The sequence below is a fragment of the Neophocaena asiaeorientalis genome, unplaced genomic scaffold (genome assembly GCF_003031525.2).
Source record: "Neophocaena asiaeorientalis asiaeorientalis breed wild unplaced genomic scaffold, Neophocaena_asiaeorientalis_V1.1 scaffold349, whole genome shotgun sequence".
Lineage (NCBI taxonomy): Eukaryota > Metazoa > Chordata > Mammalia > Artiodactyla > Phocoenidae > Neophocaena > Neophocaena asiaeorientalis.
The window spans coordinates 178,118-200,584 of record NW_020172729.1 but is presented as its reverse complement, the minus strand read 5'-3'; positions in this window follow the sequence as shown (position 1 = coordinate 200,584).

Below are 22,467 nucleotides of genomic sequence, written 5' to 3'. Positions count from 1 at the left end.
CAGACAAAATAGACTTTAAAATAAAGACTATTAAAAGAGACAAAGAAGGACACTACATAATGATCAAGTGATCAATCCAAGAAGAAGATATAACAATTGTAAATATGTATGCACCCAACATAGGAGCACCTAAATACATAAGGCAAATACTAACAACTATTAAAGGGGAAATCGATAGGAACAAAATTATAGTAGGGAACTTTAACACCCCACTTTCGCCAATAGACAGATAATCCAAAATGAAAATAAATAAGGAAGCACAAGCTTTAAATGATACATTAAACAAGATGGACTTAATTGATATTTACAGGACATGCAAAACCAACAGAATACACATTCTTCTCAAGTGCTCATGGAACATTCTCCAGGATAGATCATATCTTGGGTCACAAATCAAGCCTTGGTAAATTTAAGAAAATTGAAAACATATCAAGTGTCTTTTCCAAACACAAGGTTATGAGACTACATATCAATTACAGGAAAATTCTGTAAAAAATACAAACACATGGAGGCTAAACAATACACTACTTAATAACCAAGAGATTACTGGAGAAATCAAAGAGGAAATCAAAAAAACCTAGAAACAAATGACAATAAAAACACATTGACCCAAAACCTATGGGATGCAGCAAAAGCCATTCTAAGAGGGAAGATTTTAGCAATACAATCCTACCTTAAGTAATAAGAAGCATCTCAAATAAACAACTTAATATTACACCTAAAGTAAATAGAGACAGAAAAATTAAAAAAAACAAAAAACAAAGTTAGCAAAAGGAAAGAAATCATACAGATCAGAACAGAAATAAAAGAAATGAAGGAAATGAGAGCAAAAATCAATAAAATGAAAAGCTAGTTCATTGAGGACATAAACAAAATTAATAAACCATTAGCCAGACTCATCAAGAATAAAAGGCAGAAGACTCAAATCAATAGAATTAGAAATGAAAAAGTAGAAGTAACAACTGACACTGCAGAAATACAAAGGATCATGAGAGATTAATACAAGCAACTCTGTGCCAATAAAATGTGCAACATGGAAGAAATGGACAAATACTTAGAAATGCACCACTTTCAGAGAATGAACCAGAAAGAAATAGAAAATAAGAACAGACCAATCACAAGCACTGAAACTGAAACTGTGATTAAAAATATTCCAACAAACCAAAGCCCAGGACAATATGGCTTCACAGGGGAATTCTATCAAACATTTACAGAAGAGTTAACATCTATCATTGTCAAACTCTTCGAAAATATAGCAGAGGGAGGAACACTCCCAAACTCCTTCTACGACACCACCATCACCCTGACACCAAAACCAGGCAGAGATGTCACATTGAAAAAAAAACTACAGGCCAATATCACTGATGAACATAGATGCAGAAATCCTCAAGAAAATACTAGCAAACTGAATCCAACAGCACATTAAAAGGATCATACACCATGATCAAGTGGGGTTTATCCCAGGAAGGCAAGGATTTTTCAATATGCTCAAATATCAATGTGATACACCATATTAACAAACTGAAGGAGAAAAACCATAAGATCATCTCAATAGATGCAGAGAAAACTTTCCACAAAATTCAACACCCATTTATGATAAAAACCCTCTGGAAAGTAGGCATAGAGGGAACTTTCCTCAACATAATAAAGGCCATATATGACAAACCCACAGCCAACATCATCCTCAATGGTGAAAAACTGAAACCATTTCCACTAAAATCAGGAACAAGACAAGGTTGCCCACTCTCATCACTATTATTCAACATAGTTTTGGAAGTTTTAGCCACAGCAATCAGAGAAGAAAGAGAAATAAAAGGAATACAAATCAGAAAAGAAGAAGTAAAACTGTCACTGTTTGCAGATGACAAGATTCTATACATAGAGAATCCTAAATACGCTACTAGAAAACTGCTAGAGCTAATCGATGAATTTGGAAAAGTAGCAGGATACAGAAGTAATGCACAGAAATCTCTGGCATTCCTACACACTATTGATGCAAAATCTGAGAGTGAACTTAAGAAAATGCTCCCACTTACCATTACAAAAATAGAAAAAAATATCTAGGAATAAACGTACCTAATGAGAAAGAAGACCTGTATGCAGAAAATTATAAGACACTGATGAAAGAAATTAAAGATGATATAAATAGATGGAGAGGTATACCATGTTCTTGGATTGAAGAATCAACATTGTGAAAATGAATCTACCACCCAAAGCAATCTACAGATTCAATGCAATCCCTATCAAACTACCACTGGCATTTTTCACAGAACTAGAACAAAAAATTTCACAATTTTCATGGAAACATAGAAGACCCCAAATTGCCAAATAACCTTGAGAAAGAAAAAAAGAGCTGGAGGAATCAGACTCCCTGACTTCAGACTATACTACAAAGCTACAGTAATCAAGACAGTATGGTACTGGCACAAAAACAGAAATGTAGCTCAATGGAATGGGATAGAAAGCCCAGAGATAAACCCATGCACATATGGTCATCTTATATTTGATAAAGTAGGCAAGAATATACAGTGGAGAAAAGGCAGCCTCTTCAATAAGTTGTGCTGGGAAAACTAGAGAGCTACATGTAAAAGTATGAAATTAGAAGACTCCCTGACATCATACAGAAAAATAAACTCAAAATCAGTTAAAGACCTAAATGTAAAGCCAGACACTGTACAACTCTTAGAGGAAAACACAGGCAGAACATTCTATGCCATAAATAACAGCAAGATCCTTTTTGACCCACCTCCTAGAGAAATGGAAATAAAAACAGAAATAAACAAATGGGATTAATGAAAGTTAAAAGCTTTTGCACAGCAAAGGAAATCATAAACAAGACAAAAAGACAGCCCTCAGAATGGGAGAAAACATTTGCAAATGAAGCAACTGACAAAGGACTAATCTCCACTATTTACAAGCAGCTCATGCAGCTCAATATCAAAATAAAAAAACAACCCAATCCAAAATTGGGGAGAAGATCTAAATAGACATTTCTCCAAAGAAGATATACAGAATATGAGCAAACACTTGGAAGAATGCTCAACATCATTAATCATTAGGGAAATGCAAATCAGAACTATAATGTGATATCATCTCACACCAGTCAGAATGACCATCATCAAAAAATCTACAGACAATAAATTTTGGAGAGTCTGTGGAGAAAAGGGAACACTCTTGCACTGTTGGTGGGAATGTAAATTGATACAGCCACTATGGAGAACAGTATGGAAGTTCCTTAAAATACTAAAGATAGAACCACCATACAGTAGTATGGAACTACCATACCATACCAGCAATCCCACTACTGGGCATATACCCTGAGAAAACCATAATACAAAAAGAGACATGTACCAAAATATTTGTTGCAGATCTATTTATAATAGCATAGACATGGAAGCAACTTAAGTGTCCATCAACCGATGAATGGATAAGGAAGATATGGCACATATATACAATGGAATATTACTCAACCATAAAAAGAAAAGAAATTGAGTTATTTGTAGTAAGGTGGATGAACCTAGAGTCTGTCATACTGAGTGAAATAAGTCAGAAAGAGAAAAACAAATACAGTATGCTAACACATATATATGGAATCTAAAAAAAAGAAAAAAGCTCATGAAGATCCTAGGGGCAAGACGGGAATAAAGACTCAGATCTACTAGAGAATGGGCTTGCAGATATGGGAAGGGGGAAGGGTAAGCTGTGACAAAGTGAGAGAGTGGCATGGACACATATACACTACCAAACGTAAAATAGATAGCTAGTAGGAAGCAGCCGCATAGCACAGCGACAACAGCTCAGTGCTCTGTGACCACCTAGAGGCATGGGATAAGGAGAATGGGAGGGAGGGAGACACAAGCAGGAACAGATATGGGAACATATCTATATGTATAAGTGATTCACTTTGTTATAAAGCAGAAACTAACAAACCATTGTAAAGCAATTATACTCCTCTCCCCTCCCTTCCTGCTCAGAGGAAAGCTTAATTTATAAAATCATATAAAAGTAATACTTTGTAGACAAAAGGCAAGTTTAATGGAGGACACATTGATGTGAGCATCAGAAGACCTGCTGTAGTTTGCTCTCTGTTTTGCTCTTGACCATCTATTTGTCTTTGTGTCCTTTTACTCAAATTGTACTCTTTAAAATGAGTGTGTTGGACTAAATTAAAGCTAAAATCCCTTCCAATTCCAGCTTTCAGGGTTGCTTTGTTCATTCTGACAATGAGATTAAAGAGGTCAGGGCTACTTGAACCTCAGTTTGAAATCAACAAATCAGTGCTTATACAACACCTTATATGTAACAAAGACACTGTTAAAGTTGATGAGGAATTGAAGAGAATTAAAATCAAAAGATATTCACCTTGAGGGTCTTAAAGCATAATTCAGAAAATAAATAAACATAGCCAAAAACAAAATAGTAATTGTAAAATCAGGGTGAACTGAAGGAATTCATAAAAAGGAAAGTTCTATCTGGAATTCTTTTGGCTAAGCTATGGTAAAGAAATTTTACTTTGAGCTGAGCCTTGGGGGATAGAGAAAATTGGTGAGACTGAAAAAGCAAATAGAAAAAGCCTTAGATGTTCACCATGAGCACAGGCAGGAAATTAAATGGGAATATTCATGGTAAAGATTTTTCTGGAGCTCAGCAATGCTACCTTCTAGTGATATGCTAAGGATAAAGAATGTTAAGTGGATGGAAACTTTGATAGGAAACATCATTTTGCTTGGGACCCACTACTGAATTTTGTCATTTGGAAACAGGATAACCTTAAAAAGAGCTATATGGAAGTCCAATCTGTCATGAATAGCAGCAGAGGAAACACAACTATTCCAGGACCCACTTTACAACTAGAGAACTGGCAGGCAGAGCAACCTCTTTCACAGAGCCAGCATCACACCTGCCTTCTATCCTCCTTCCCTTCAACAAGGAGACACAGGCCCAAGAGCTTCTGCCTTTACTTCACATAGAAGTTAGTTCAGAGAAATCAGTGGTCTGGAAAAGTTTCTTCCGACACTTTAGACAACATCATTATGGATTGGAGCAGGAGTTCCAACAGCACTAAAGGAATAAAACAGACCAGAATATCATTGCAAGGAGTATAAAAACAAAGCTGTCATTAGGTCTAAACCTCACAAATGTAAGGCAGAAATCACATATTAGCCTAAATATGGTAACCACCTGCTAAAATAGAAGAATTAAATAGGATGAAGAATCTCCTATCATAATGACTAAAACATGAAAGATACAATAAAAATCATCCATCAGTATAAAAGCAGGAAAAATCATGATCTGAATTAAAAATATAATCAGATTCCAGTACTAATATGAATCAGGTATTAAAATTATCTAATAAGGATTTTAGGGCAGCTATCATAAAATGCTTCAATAATCATTACAAATTCTTATGAAAGAATTATTTCAAAAAACCTCAAGAAAGAAATAGGAGGTATAAAAAAGTATCAAACAGAAATCATACAAGTGAAAAACATACCAACCAAAAATAAGAAAAACAACAAAAAAGCAAATCTTGCTGGATGGCCTCAATAGTAGAGTAGAGAAGGCAAAAGATAGAATTAGTTAGCTCAAAGACAGATCAATAGAATTTACTCAGTCTGAACAACAGAGAGAAAGTAGATTGAAAGAAAAAAAAATTAAAACTTCTTAGGGATCTGTAGAATAATGACAAATACCTAACATTCTAGTCATCAGAGTCCTGAGAGGAGAAATGGTGTGGAATTTAAAAAGTATTTAACAGAATAATGGTTGAGAACTTCCCAAATTTGGAAAATCACATAAACCTACAGATTCAAGAAGCTGAGTAAAATCCAAGGAGGATAAACCCAGGTAAATCTATACCAAGGCACATCATAATTAAAGTTCTGAAAAATAAAGGCAAACAACAAATCATCAAAATATCCATAGAGGAATGATACATAACCTATAAGGAAAAGTAGGTTAAGCGACAGAGAATTTCTCATCTGAATCACTTGAGGTCAGAAGGAAGTAGTGCAAGATTTTTCGAGTGCTGAAAGAAAAGAACTGCCAAATCCAAATCCTATATCTGGTGAAATTATCCTTCAGTAATGAAGAAAAAATAAAGACACTCTCATATGAAAGGAAACGAATAATTCATCACTAGCAAATCAACTTTTAAAGAATGGTAAACAAAACAAAACTCTTAAAACAGAAATAAAATGATAACAGAAGAATGGGACCTTCAGAAAACAAAGAAGATTAGAATGAATAAAAATAGCAGTAAACATAATAAATATATAAGTGAAAACACAAGACACCAAAAAATAAACAGAAAAAGTAAGAGGAGCAAAATAAATACAAAACAAGTTGAAGGAAGGAAATAATAAAGAACAAAAATTACAAATTATAGAGGAAAACAGGAGAGAAAATTAATAAAACTAAAAGTTGATTCTTATTAAAAAAAGATAAAATCTGTAAACTTCTGGAAAGACTGGTAAGAGATAAAAAGAGAGAAGACTGAGAAACTAGTATCAAAAATGAAACAAAAAATATCACAGCAGATCCTACAATCATTAAAAGGATAATAAGGGAATACTATGAACAACTTCACACTAATCAACTGAACATATTGGAGGGAATCAATAACTTCCTTGAAAACTACAAACTGACAAAACTCAGTCAAAATCAAATAGATAAAATGAATAGCCCAAAACTATTAAGAAATTGAATTTTAATTTTCAAAGCTACCAAGCAAGAAACATCCAGGCCCAGATAGTTTTAATAAAAAGTATTACTAAACACTCAAAAGAGAATTAACACAAATTTAACACAATCTCTTCAAAAAATAGAACAGGAAATATTTCCCATCTCATATTATGAGGCCAGTGTCACTCTGATACCCAAACCAGATGAAAACTTCACAGAAAATGAAAATTAGAAACCTGTAACTCTCACGAATCTGGTGCTAACTATTCAACAGCATTTTAGCAAAATGTTGTACAACCATGTATAAAAAGAATAATACCCCATGATAAAATAGGATTTATTCCAGATACACAAGTGTTATTGAATATTGAAAATCTTGCATTGTAATCTATCATATCAACAGAATAAAGGAGGAAAACTTTATGATCATATCAATGACTGCATTCTCTCTAAGACTGGGTTCAATTCAAGGATGTCTCTTTTCCTTACACTTACGTATTATAATACTAGATGTTTTTTGCCACTGCAATAAGGCAAGACAGGGAAGTTATGGGCATACACAGTTGAAATGAAGAAATAAAACTGTCTCTATTTGTAAATGGCAAGATTGCCTACATAGAAAACCCCAAGAGAAAATCCATTTTGAGAATTAATAAGTTCAGTGAAGTTACAGAATACAATAACAAGACACAAAACTGAATTGCATTTCAATATACTGACAAGGGACAATTGGAAACAGAAAAAAAAAAAAGCACAATACCATTTGCAATTGCTCCAAATAAAATTACTTATGTATGAGTCTAACATCTATGGTATCTGCATGATGAAAATTATAAAATGCAGATTAATAAATCATTTAAGATCTAAATGCTTGGAGAGGCAGATCCTATTAATGGATTCGAAGAGTTAGCATAGTAAAGATGTAAATTCACTATAAATTAATCTGTAGACATTTTTTTCTTTTTTTTTTTTTGAGTCGTATAGTTGATTTACAATATTGTGTTAGTTTCAGGTGTACATCATAGTGATTTTATGTTTTACAGATTATGTTTCATTACAGGTTATTATAAAATACTGTGTTTAATTCCCTGTGATATACAGTAAATCCTTGTTGCTTATCTGTTTTATGTATAGAAGTTATTGTCTCTTAATCCCATGCTCTTAATTTGTCCATCCTCCTACCCTATCCCTTTTGGTAACCATACGTTTGTTTTCTATGTCTGTGAATATATTTCTATTTTGTATATAGATTTATTTGCATTATTGTTTAGATTCCAAATATAAGCAATATCATATAGTATTTGCCTTACTCTGTCTGACTTATTTCACTAGGCATAATATTCTCTATGTCAATCCATGTTGCTGCAAATGACAATATTTCATTCTTTTTTTACAGCTGAGTAATATATATATATATCTTCTTTATCCATTCATCTGTTAGTGGACACAGGTTGCTTCCATATCTTGGCGATTGTAAATAAAGTTGCTATGAAAATTGGGGTGCATGTATCTTTTCAAATTAGAGTTTTCATTTTTTCTGGTAATATATCCCAGAGTGGAATTCATGGATCATATGGTTGTCCTATTTTTCGTTTTTTAAGGAACTTCCATGCTGTTTTCCATAGTGGTTGCACCAATTTACATTCTAACCAACAGTGTACAGGGTTGCTTTTCTCCATATCCTCTTCAATATTTATTATTTGTAGACTTTTTTTTTTCATTTTCCTTGGGCAATTTTCTTTTTTATTCTTTTTCAAATTCTTTTCCCATTTAGGTTATTACAGAATACTGAGCAGAGTTCCTTGTGCTATACAGCAGGTCCTTGTTGATTATCTATTTTAAATATAGCAGTGTGTACTTGTCAGTCCCAAACTCCCAGTCTATACCTCCTCGCCATATTTCCCCTCTGGTAACCATAAGTTCATCCTCTAAGTCTGTAAGTCTGTTCTGTTTTGTAGATAAGTTCATTTGTATCATTATTTTTTTTAGATTCCACATATAAGTAATATCATATGGTATTTGTCTTTCTCTGACTGACTTCACTTAGTATGGTGATCTCAAGGTCCATCCAAGTTGCTGCAAATAGAATTATTTCACTCTTTTTTATGACTGACTAACATTCTATTGTATTTATGTACCACAACTTCTTTATCCATTCATCTGTCAATAGACATTTAGGTTGCTTCCATGTCTTGGCTATTGTAAATAGTGCTACAATTAACTTTGGGGTGTCTGTATCCTTTTGAAATTAGAACACTCTTTAATACCACACACAAAAATAAACTCAAAATGGATTAAAGACCTAAATATAAGACCGAATACCATAAAACTCTTAGAGGAAAACATAGGCAGTATACTCTTTGACATAAATCACAGCAATATCTTTTTTGTTCCACCTCCTAGAGTAAATGAAATAAAAACAAAAATAAACAAATGAGACCTAATTAAACTCAAAAGCTTTTGCACTAAAAGAGAAACCATAAACAAATGAAAAGACATAAAATGAAAAGACAACCCACAACATGGGAAAAAAATATTTGCAAATGATGCCACTGACAAAGGATTAGTGTCCAAAATTTACGAAGAGCTCATGTGGTCCAATACCTTAAAAGCAAACAACCCAATCAAAAAATGGGCAGAAGACCTAAATAGATATCTCTCCAAAGAAGACACATAGATGGCCAACACGCACATGAAAATATGTTCAACATCACTAATAATAGAGAAATGCAAATCAAAACCACAATGAGATATCACCTCACTGCAGTCTGAATGGCCATCATCAAAAAATCTACAAGCAATAAATGCTTGAGAGGGTGTGGAGAAAGGGAACTCTCCTTCACTTTTGGTGGGAATGTAAATTGGCACAGCCACTGTGGAGAACAGTATGGATGTTACTTTAAAAACTAAAGATAGAACTACCATATGATCTAGCAATCCCACTCTTGGGCATATGTCTGGAAAAAAATTGGTTCACAACATATCTTTCACATCACTTGCAAATATTTTCTCCCATTCCATATATTGTCTTTTCACTTTCTGGATGCTTTTCTTTGCTTTGCAAAAGCTTTAAAGTTTTATTAGGTATCATTTGTTTATTTTTGATTTTATTGCTTTTGCTTTGGGACACTAATCTAAGAAAATATTGCTACTATTTATGTCAGATAATATTTTGCCTTTGTTCTCTTTTAGGAGTTTTATGGTGTCATGTCTTACATTTAGGTCTTTAAACCATTTTGAATTTATTTTTGTATATGGTGTGAAGGAATATTCTAATTTCATTGTTTTACACATAGCTTTCCAGCTTTTCCAGCACCACTTGTTGAAGAGACTGTATTTTCTCCATTGTATATTCTTGCCTCCTCTTGAAAACATGGAGAAAATTATTATAAAATTCATATGGAAAGGGAAGACACTAAAATACCCAAAACAATTTTAAAAAGAAGGAAAAATTGGAAGTCTTGATATTAAAGCGTACTATATACATGTAGTAATCAAATCAGTTTGGCACTGGCAATGGATAGATACATAGATCAATGGAACATAATCAAGAATTCAGATCTAAATCCGCACAAATATACCCAAGTAATTTTTGACAAAGGTGCAAAATAATTTTCAATAGAGAAGGGATAACTTTTTCTGTAAATGGTGCTGGAGCAATTAAACATCCATCATCAATAAATGAACACTTTATACAAAAATTAGTTCAAAATGGACTGTGCACTTAAATGTAAGAAATAAAACTTACTCTCTTCTAGAAGACAGAATAGGATAAATCTATGGTTAAGGGTGTTCTTCAATTCAATACCAAATTAATGATGCGTAAGAGGAAAAATCCATAAATAGACCTCATCAAATTAAAAAATTTTTCCCAACAAAAGGTCACACTAAAGAGATGAAAAGGCAAATCATGGGCTGGGAGAAGATATTTGCTTTTCACATAAATGACAAAGTGCTTGAATCTAGAATATACAAAGAACTCTCAAAACAATATTAAAAAATAATAATCCAACTATAAAATGGACAAAGGACATACACAGATATTTCACTTAAGAGGCTATAGTGGTGGCCAATAAAGACATGAAAAAATGTCCAATATCATTAGTTATTGTACAAATGCAAATTAAAACCATAGTGAGATATCACTATATACCCAGCAGAATATCTAAAATGAAAAATAGTGATAACTTCTAAAGTTGACAGGGATGAGAATGTAAAAGGGTACAGCCACCCTGGAGAATACTTGGTTGTTTCCTTTCAAAATTAAAAATGCACTTATAAGACCCAGCAATTTCACTCTTGGGCATCTATCCCAATGAATTATACACTTGAGTTCATGTAGGAACTTTTATATGAATGTTCATAGCAGCTTTAATCATGATAACTGAAAACAGGAAATTGCCCATGTCATCATAAATGGTGAATGGATAAACAAACTATGGTACCATCCAAATTGAATACTATTCAGTAATAAAAAGAAACACATTATTGATAAACATAAAACGTTGATGTACCTCAGGATATAATGTTGAATGAAAAAAGCCATTCTCCAAAGGATACATACTAGATGATTTCAGGTACATAATAAATCAAAAAGTAAACAATCAAAAAGTAAAATAATTGTAAAGGTGGAGAATGTACTATGGACCAGTGGTTTCTAGGAGGTAGGGGTTGGGATAGATAGGGGATGGATGTAGCTGTAAGGAGCAATGTGAGGGAATATTATGGTAATGGTACAGTTGAATATCTTGATTGTGTTGGTGTATGCAAGCTATATATGTAATAGAACTGCATGTAATTATACACACTTGCATGAATGAGTATGTGTATAACTGGTGAAGTTTAATAAGCTCTATGAATTGAACCAATGTTATTTTTTTCATTTTTGATATCATTTTACAGCTTTATAATTTGTTAATATTGAGGATGCTAAGGGAAGTGTACATGGGACTTTTACACATTTCTTCACAACTTCCTTTGCCTCTATAATTATTTCATATTTTGAAATATGAAAGTTTTAAAACAGGATGGATTATGTGGTTTCCTAAACATGTGGTGAGATAAAGTTTAAAAGTTTCCAAAATGCAAATAGCAAGTTTCCCTCTTTCACAGTATTTGTAATTAAACCTAGATCATTCTTTTGGATTTATAGGATTACCTTGGTCTCTAAGATATCTGTACCTATATACATAACTGTGTGTGTGCATGTGTATGTGCACACACACACACACACACACACACACACACTGATTTATTGCGAATATCCAGAAGCCTAACCGAGAACTTAAGAAAATTCTCACAAATGTGAGTTTGGGTTGGCCAGGATACCTAGGAAAGCACATGGAAAGCTGAAATCTTGGATAGAATAATACAAAATTTAAAACTTTACTTCAATATCTATTTCCTTTTGTGCAGCTGTTTTAAATGATTGGCTTAAAAAATCATAAGATATCTATTCTGAGCAATTTTGTAACCTTGGATTTCATTTCAAGGAACTAGCAATATTCTCCATACAGCTTTTTCCCCCCTCTTTTCCTTAAAAAGAAGTAAGCTTATTTCTATAAGCTTTCACTGACTTATCAATTTGATAAATGTAGTCAATGATCCATGAAAACCAAACAATACAGTATAATATTTAAATAAGGAAGGGAAGCAAGCAGTTATGTTAATTCAAACTGAGCAGATACAATCTCTACTCCAATGAAACATAAAACTGCCAAATAAAAATCCATTTAGTGATAGGTGCACACTATATACAGAGCAATTTAGATTTTTATAACACATTGATTTAATCTATAATATATTTTCACTGTTGGTTTTACATAGGCACTAATTAATTTTATTTTAAAAAATATTTTTATATTTTAAATATGTGTGTGCACATGTGGGGGGGTGTTTATTTATTTTTCTTTCTTCTAGGTCTCATATATTTTGTTCAAGACCTTTGAACTATTTGTAGGGTCTAGGCTTTCTTACAGGACCCTAAAGGATAAAATTACCGTTTATGTCCATTCATCTATGTGATACCGTAACTTTGGCATGGTTCAGAACCACCCAGAGAATTTGTTAAAATAGATTGTTGTGCCTATCTCCAGGTTTTCTGGTTTAGTAGGACTATGCTGGAACTTGAGAATTTGTTTTTAACAAAGTTTCCAGGTGATACTGATTCTTCTGGTTTGTGCACCACACCGAGAACTACAGGTCTCATCCATAGTGAGTTTGTTGGTACATGGGAAAATTAGCTTAACTTTTCTGGAATGGTCAATATTTTTTTGTCTTTCTCGTATATCTCCAGATTACACAGGTTTACCTAATTAATGAACTAAAGAAAACAATGATTTATACAGGGTTCTATTTTTCAGAATTCAGTTACTTCAAAATTGTTACTGTATGTTTCACAGCTGAAAATTAGAAAAAAATAATTTCAAAATTGATTTTACAAAATCCATGCATTGACGTCTCTACACTGTGGTCATCACAAATTCCCTGAGCCTTCAGTCAGGATTAATTAACTCTTTCTTTTCACCAAATTCTTATACTTTTGGTTTGCTAGTTTATAACTTGCAAAATAGCAGATCAGAACACGGTAATAACCAAAGACTATTGCAACAATTCAGGTGAGGGATGAGGATGGTAGTACCTAATATTTATTGAGTTCCTACTTTGTGCCGAACCCTATGTATGCTAGATAATCTACTGACAGAATCTCATCTACCCCACCTGATCACCTATGAAATAGATATTAATATCTCCATTTTATAGAAGCAGACACTGAGACACATTTTAGAGTACATGATATTTATTAGGGATCAACACTCACGAAAGGAAGGAGAAGGAAACTGGATTAGGAAGAGGGAAAGGTTGAACCTCAAGGCAAGACTGACAAAGTTCTTGACAAACCAGTGAAGGGATCTGGAGCAAGATTTGCTTTTCCCAGTGACCCACATTGGGCTGCAATGACTGGACATTTATGCCCACACCACACTGGAAATGAGTTTCCCTCAGGAAGGCTATGACCTCAGGCAAGGAGGCTTTGTGCTTTGTGTAGCTGAGGCTGATCCTGAAGTATTTGACGGCTGGAAGTTGTCTACTGATTATACCTCCTACCTTTGTGCTATGCAGGAAGTACTTCTTTGAAGGGGAATACGGGTGTCCATCTTGTGTCTACCACTGATATTTCCAAGAACACAGCAATTGTCTCAGTAAAGGCTGAAACTCGAGGACTATCTATACAATACATTTTGTTACTTTCTAAAATATATTTACCAAATATATTTCTTAACCTTGTCTTGAGAGTCCATGATGGACACACATTGTATAATGTGATAATACAATGATGATCTCAAGTGCCACTGAAGGATGTAGTATAGCTCATCCATACATGGAAGGTCACCAAACCTCTACTGTAGTTTGTCACCTGTCATCCTGTCTGTGTGCTTCATGAGTGTGGAATCTGTGAATAGTTAATGCTACTCTTTTCACTAAAGTTACCATCATTCCTCATCCTGATGGCTAAATCTCTTAACTGGTCTTCCTGTTTCCATTCTTACCCCACCCCAATACCTAGCCTGACAATGAAAAATGTATTCATGCTACAGCTCTGCTCAAATGACTTAAATAATTTCCCTTCACATGTATGTAGGACATTTAGGTTGCTTCCTTGCCCTGGCTATTGTAAATAGTGCTTCCATGAACACTGGTGTGCATGTGTTTTTTTTTGAATTACGGTTTTCTCTGGATATATGCCCAATAGTGGAAGTGTTGGGTCATATGGTAGTTCTATTTTTAGTTTTCTAAGGAATCTCCATACTGTTTTCCATAGTGTCTGTATCAATTTACATTCCCACCAACAGTGTATGAGGGTTCCCTTTTCTCCACACCCTCTCTAGCATTTATTGTTTGTAGATTTTCTGATGATGGCCATTCTGACCAGTGTGAGGTGATACCTCATTGTAGTTTTGATTTGCATTTCTCTAATAATTAGTGATGTTGAACATCTTTTCATGTGTTTGTTGGCCATCTGTATGTCTTTGGAGAAATGTCTATTTAGGTCTTCTGCCCATTTTTTGATTGTGTTCTTTGTTTTTTTTTATTGAGCTGTATGAGTTGCTTGTATAGTTTGGAGATTAATCCTTTGTCAGTTGCTCAATTTGCAAATATTTTCTCCCAATCTGAGGGTTGTCTTTTCATCTTGTTTATGGTTTCCTTTGTTGTGCAACAGCTTTTAAGTTTTATTCATTTCTTTACTACACTCTGAAGCTGCCACCACTCTGGAAAGATAAGTAGATGCTTGATATAACTCTAAATAGAAGGTATTTTTCTTAGTACAAAAATTCATGATTCCCACAGCCTTCATATGCCCCTCTCAGTAAAGTAATGGAACTACTTTCATTAGATAGCTCACTGATGAATAAATAGAGTATTTCAGGATCCCAAGCAGCATTCAGGCTGTGGAAAGCAGAGTTTCAGGACCTCAAGCTGAGTATTAAACTGCAATTAGACTGGCAGCCCTGAGGGATCTGTCTCGGTCTATCTTCAGGGTAAAACAGTTTGTAGTCTGTTACTGATGTAAAACTTTTCTAATCCAGCTCCCAAATCTCTGAAATTCATTCTGTTCATAGCACCATTTTTACTTTGCACAGTTGGTTAGGATTTTCCAAAAAAAAAAAACCCAGGAATTATCTCCTTTTACTCTCCAGTATGACAGTTGAAGATATTGTAAATACAGACAAAGCCAGTGGAAGCTGAGGGACTTAATGTCTGGGAATTTTAAAAAGGCTTTAGAGTAGTCTATATGGAATCTGGACAAAATTGTTCAACTGATTAGAAAATAGTTTTTTGTTTGTTTGTTTGTTTGTTTGTTTTTGCGGTACATGGACCCCTCACTGCTGCAGCCTCTCCTGCTGTGGAGCACAGGCTCCAGAAGCGCAGGCTCAGCAGCCATGGCCCACGGGCCCAGCCGCCCCGCGGCATGCGGGATCCTCCCATACCGGGGCACAAACCCGCGTCCCCTGCATCGGCAGGCAGACCCCCAACCACTGTGCTACCAGGGAAGCCCAGAAAATAGTATATTTGAGTATTTTTGAAACTCATTTTCTTTCTTTTATTTTTCCTCACACTCTTCCTCCCCAACTTCTGGCTATTACTCATTTGTCCAGGTACTGGAGCTCCTCACTCCACATCCAAAGAGTTATCATTCTGATCCTTCGTGATCCATCTTGCCAATGAAATACAATTGCTTATGTTCCATTCTCTGAGAAGTATGCTAAGATTCAGAAGCTGATATTAAAAAAAATCATGAAAATAATAATAGCTTAGAGGCCAACAGTCTCACATAGTGAGATTTCAAATGAGAATACAGTGGGTATTGTCTCTCAACTGTAACGAGCTGTGTGACCTTGAGCAAGTTACTGAAAGTATTAAAGCTCAGTGGACTCATAGATAAATAGGTATCATAAAAGAGCCTACTCATGAGCTTCCGGTAATGAATAAATACAATGATGTGTGTTAAGTGTCTGGCACAGAGCCTTGCAAATAGTAAATGCATCATCAGTGTCAAAATGAATATTGCTCACAGATAAAATACTAGACTTTAAATACAATATTTTAGCTCAAAGAGGTGAATGATAATTTTAAAAAATCAGGCACTAAAACTTGTTTATTTTTCTTGGAAGAAAGGGACTTGTGGTTCACAAAAATGCATTAAGAATGCAGAAACCTATACTAAACAAACGTGATAAGAAACAACTTTCATCAGCAGCATTCTTTTTTTTTTCAATGCCTTTCAGTGTAGGCAGGAGGAAGAAGAGCTGCCAAGTGATAATCCTACTTCTCTGCCTCTCAGCACTTAACAAAAGCACCAGCATGATTTCCTTCCATACCTTGAGAGTTAACATTATTACTCTTGAAATCTTCACAAAATTCCTTTGAGTTATAGATGACTCAGGTGTCAGCATTTTTGTTTTTGCTCTTGTTTTAGATGAAAAACAAAAAACAGTGACCTAACTTTAAATACTGATGTAATAAAAGGAGTACATGTGATCTGGATTTTAGTCTTAATTTTGTCACTAACAACAATAATTTATCTCAATTTCTATCAATATATTCACTTCTCAAATATCCTCATCTATCAAATGTTTGCCTTACAACTACACAGGACAGTTTTATGATTAAAATAAAGTGTGAATTGAAAGCATTTTGAAAAGAAAAAAAGAAACATGGTACAATTACAGGAATAATTATTTCCATCACAAACACCACAACCAGAAGTCAAATTTGCATATCAACACTTCATTATTGGAGAGGTTGGTACATGAGCAGTTTTTAGAAGATCGTAATTTGAGTTTTCATGTTTTGGGCACTTTCTGTGTCTATCTTGCTTTTATATAAAAGGAAAAGTTTGTCAAATCCACTAAATTACTCAGCTTAATGTCTTTTATGTTATTTCTTTCAGTGGCATTTGTAACGCTTGTGATTCACATCACTGCTAATGTGAAATTACCCAGGCAAAGATAGGGGTCCTGTTGAATATTCCTTTGTGAGATGCAGAGAACCACCTTTGAGCAGAAAGCAGAAGCAGGGACAGGAGGGTGAGAGGGAAGCACATGTCCGCCAGCATTGGAATCATGGAGAGCAATCATTTTAGAAAGAATCTGATTAACTTCTACCTGAAGAAGTTTCCCTAATATTCTCAAATTCACTGGCTTTCTCAGATTTACTTATAGTTCTCTTGACTGGCATCCAGATAAAAGTTTATGTTTTCTAGGAATTCTGAGAAGTGAAACAAGATTGGTCATGTGATCACTGACAGTCACACACATCTCAGGATGCTCTCTTATGCCACTTTCCAGAAGTCCTGAAAAACACTAAAGTGTCCCCACTTTTCAGAGGAGTATCTGAAGGGTTTACAACTAGATCTATACCTCTCTTCTTCCTCTCTGTCAAGTATTTGAGAATAGATTCATATTTAGCTGCTGAGATAAACTTGAATTCCTAACCCATAATAATGTAACCATATCTAATTAAACATGGCAGAAAGGTAAAAACAAAGCAAGGCAGCAGAACAGGTGCAGAGGAAAATAAATGGTATAACTCCTGAAAAATATTTAGCTGCCACTTTAAGATGCTTTAATTTTAAGTGAAATATACAAAAATGCATTGCACTAAATCATAGGAATATGTTTCTGTGTTAAGCATAAATTTATAAACTTTGGCTCTTATATGAGATCTTTTCACTTTAAGAAAACTTAAAATGCATTAGATACAAAAATTAAAATGTATAAAACACTTAACATAGAAGAAAACTATTTGTTTTAGTGAAGATTCTTACCTTAGCAAAAGGTTTTATTAACAGGATAGCTTGAGCAGTCTGAAAATAAATCATTAGCTGGAATAACATAAATTATTAAAATCCAGTTCAAATTTAAGGTCAAGGAAAGTAAAGATGTAGTATCTCAAATTATAAACTACTTGATTTAGAGAACTTGATTTAGAAAAATTTGATTTCTATGCAACATCTCAGTAACGCAACTTTGTACAAGTAACAGCAATGGAATTTTGAGATGATTTGCCTTATCGCTGAATTAGGTTTTTGTCTTTTAGTCTCATAAGGAGTACTAAGGACAACTGAAGTATTGCTACATTGCAGAGATCTCAGAGACAAGGCAATCATAGTTTGTCCTTCTGGTAGTCTGATCAGATGAGAATAAACTATAATGAACTACATGAAATCTAATAATGGATCACAGTTTAAACCAAGCATGGTTTCTGGATAATCAATTTTGTTTGTTTGGAGAAATTGTGAGACTGTGAGGATCACAGTGATACAGCAGAGGAGCTTGAAGCAGATTGATGGTATATAGGAGTCATTTCTTATTCAACTTGAGAAAGAGTTGTTCTGATTCTGGAAAGTGGGAAGGGTCCTATTTTATTATCCATTGCTGCATGAAAAATCACTCCTAACCATGGTGTTTTAAATAATTCAGTTTTATTTGTCCATGATTCCGTGTGTCAGAAATCTAGACAAGGCTCAGCTGGGAGATTTTAATGACCCTTATGGATTGACTAAGATATCTTATGAGATTACAGTCAGATGGCAGCTGGTACTAGAACATGCAGAATGGCTTTTCCCACCTATGTGGTGCCTTGGCAGGGACAGACGTGAGGCTGGATGGTGCTTTGTCCTCATGGCTCTCTTCAATGTTTAGATTGGTCCTTGTTGCATAGTGTCTGGACCTCAAGAACAAGAATTTCAAGTGGCAAAGGCAGAACCTGAATAACTCTGTTTCTTTATTGTTTTTTCAATTTTCACAGCTTACACTCGATTTACAGTTATTACAAAATTTTGGCTATATTCCCCATGTTGTTCAATGCATCCTTGTAGCCTACCTTACACAGAATAGCTTGTAGCTCCTGCTTCCCCAATAGTGCGCCTCCCTCCTCATCCCACTGGTAACTGGAACTTTGTTTGCTATATCTGTGAGTCTGCTTGTTTGCTGTATTCATGAGTTTGTTGTATTTTTACACTCCACAAATAAGGGATATAATATAGTATTTCTCTTTCTCTGTCATCACTTGTCATAATGTCCTCCAGGTTCATCAATGTTGCTGCAAATGGCACAATTTTGTTCCTTTCTATGGCTGAGTAGTATTCCATTGTATATATACACCACATCTTCTTTATCCATTCATCTGTTGTTGAACAACTTAGGTTGCTTCCATATCTTGGCAATTGTAAATAATGCTGCTATGAACATTGGGGTGCATGTATCTTTTCAAATTAGTATACTTTTTTTTTTTTTTGGATAGATACACAGAAGTGGAATTGCTGGCTCATATGCTAGTTCTATTTTCAGTTTTCTGAGAAAACTCCATACTGTTTTCTACAGTGCCTGCACCAACTTACATTCCCAAAAACAGTGCACGAGGGTTCCCTTTTCTCCAAAGTCTTGCCAACATTTGTTATTTGCTGTCTTTTTTATGATAATCATTCTGGCAGGTGTGAGGTCATATGTCATTGTGGTTTTGATTTGTATTTCCCCAATGATTAGTGATGTCAAGCATGTTTTCATATGCCTGTTAACCATCAGCATTTTCTCTTTTGAAAAATGTCTATTCAGTTCTTCTGCCCATTCTTTAAACAAGTTGCTGTTTTTTTAATATTGAGTTGTATGAGCTGTTTATATATGTTGGATATTAATCCCTTATCATTCATAACATTTGCAATTTTTTTCTCTCATTCATAGGTTGTCTTTTCATTTTGTTGATAGCTTCCTTTGCTGAGGGAAAGAGGTTAAGTTTAATTAGGTTCCATTTTTTTATCTTTGCTTTTATTTCCTTTACTTTAGGAGAAAGATCAAAAAATTATTGCTTTGATTTATGTCAAACAGTGTTCTGCCTATGTTTTGTTCTAGTAGTTTTATATGTTCAGTCTTAATTTGAGTTTTTAATCCATTTTGAGTTTATTTTTGTATGTGTTAGATAAACTTCTAATTTAATTCTTTTACATGTAGCTGTCCAGTTTTCCCAGCACAACTTACTGAAGAGACTGTTCTTTTTCCACTGTATATGCTTGCCTTCTTTGTCATAGATTGACCATAAGTGCATGGGTTTGTTTCTGGGCTCTCTAACCTGTTCCATTGATTTGAACTATGTGTCTTTTTTTGTGTCAGTACCATACTGTTTTAATTACTGTATATTTGTAGCATAGTCTGAGGTCAGGGAGTGTAATTCCTTCAGCTCTGTTCTTCTTTCTCAAGATTGTTTTTGCTATTTGGGGCTTTTGGTTTCCATACAAATTATAAAATTATTATTTCTGGTTCCATGAAGAATACCTTTGGTGTTTTGATAGGGATTGCCTTGAATCTGTAGATTGCCTGGGTAATACAGTTATTTTAACCATATTGATTTTTTGAGCCAAGAACACATTATATCTTTCCATCTGTTAGGTCATCATCAATTTCATTCAGTGATATCAGTGGCTTACAGTTGTTTTGAGTATAGGTGTTTTGCCTACTTAGGTGGGTTTTTTCCTAGGTACTTTATTATTTTTGATGTGATGGTAAATGGGATTGTTTCCTTAATTTCTCTTTCTGATAGTTTGTTGTTACAATACAGAAATGCAACCAGTTTCTGTATATTAATTTTGTATCCTGCAAATTTACTGAATTCATTGATGAGCTCTAGTATTTTTCTAGTGACCTCTTTAGGATTTTCTATATATAGTATCATGTCATTTGCCAACAGTGCCAGTTTTACTTCTTTCTTTCCAATCTGGATTATTTTTTTTTTGTTTGTTTTTCTTCTCTGATTGCTGTGGGTAGATCTTCCAAAACTATGTTGAGTAAAAGTGGTGAGAGTGGACATCCTTGTCTTGTTCCTGATCTTAGAGGTAAATCTTTTAGCTTTTCACCATTGAGTATGATGTTAGCTGTGAGTTTGTCACATATAACCTTTATTATGTTGAGGTAGATACCCTCTATGCCCACTGTCTGGAGAGTATTCATCACAAATGGATGTTGAATTTTATCAAAAGCTTCTTCTGCATCTATTGAAATGATTATATGGTTTTTATTCTTCAATTTTTTTAATGTGGTGTATCAAACTGATTGATTTGTGGATATTGGAAAATTCCTAGGATAAATCCCACTTGATCATGGTGTATGATCCTTTTAATGTATTGTTGGATCCAGTTTGTTAATATTTTGTTAAGGATTTTTGCATCTAGCTTCATCAGTGATATTGGCCTGTAATTTTCTTTTTTGTGTGGTGTCTTTGTCTGGTTTTGGTATCAGAGTTATGCTGGCTTCATTGAGTTTGGAAGTGTTCCTTCCTCTGCAATTTTTTGGAAGAGTTTGAGTAGGTGTTAACTCTTTTCAAAATGCTTGGTAGAATTCACCTGTGAAGCCAAAATGAATCCATTTACATTTAAGGTCTGGAACTTTTGTTGGTTGGGAGTTTTAAAATTACTGATTCAACTTCTGCTCATATTTTCCATTTCTTCTGGTAATTGGTCTGCTTGTATTTTCCATTTCTTCCTGCTTCAGTCTTGGGAGATTGCACATTTCTAAGAATTTGTCCATTTCTTCTGGATTGTCCATTACATTGGTATGTAGTAATTCAGAGTAGTCTCTTATGATCTTTTGTATTTCTGTGGTGTCAGTTGTAACTGTCCCTTTTTCATTTCTGATGTTATTGTTTTGGGCTCTCTCCTCTTTTTCTTGATGAGTCTGGCTAAATTTTGTTTATCTTCTCAAAGAACCAGCTCTGAGTTTCTTTGATCTTTTCTGTTGCTTTTTCAGTCTCTATTTTATTTATTCCTCCTCTGTTCTTTATGATTCCTTTCCTTCTACTAATAATGGGTTTTGTTTGTTCTTTTTTCTCTAGTTGCTTTAGGTGTAAAATTTGGTTGTTTTCCTTGATATTTTCTTGTTTTCTGAGCTAAGCTTGTATTGCTAACTATTTCCCTCTTAGTGTAGTGTTTTTGCTGCATTCAATAGGTTTTGGTTGTTGTGCTTACCTTTTTATTTGCCTCTAAGTAATTTTTTTTAAATTTCCTCTTTGATTTCTTCAATGATTAATTGATTGTTTAGTAGCATATTGTTTAGCCTCTATGAGTTTGTATTTTTTGCAGTTTTTTTCTTGTAGTTGATTTCTACTTTTATAACACTGTGGTTAAAAAAAAAAAGACTCTTGATATGACTTCAGTTTTCTTAAAATATCAAGGCTTTTTTTTGCGGCCCAGCATGTGGTCTATCAGGGAGAATGTTCCACGTGTATGTGAGA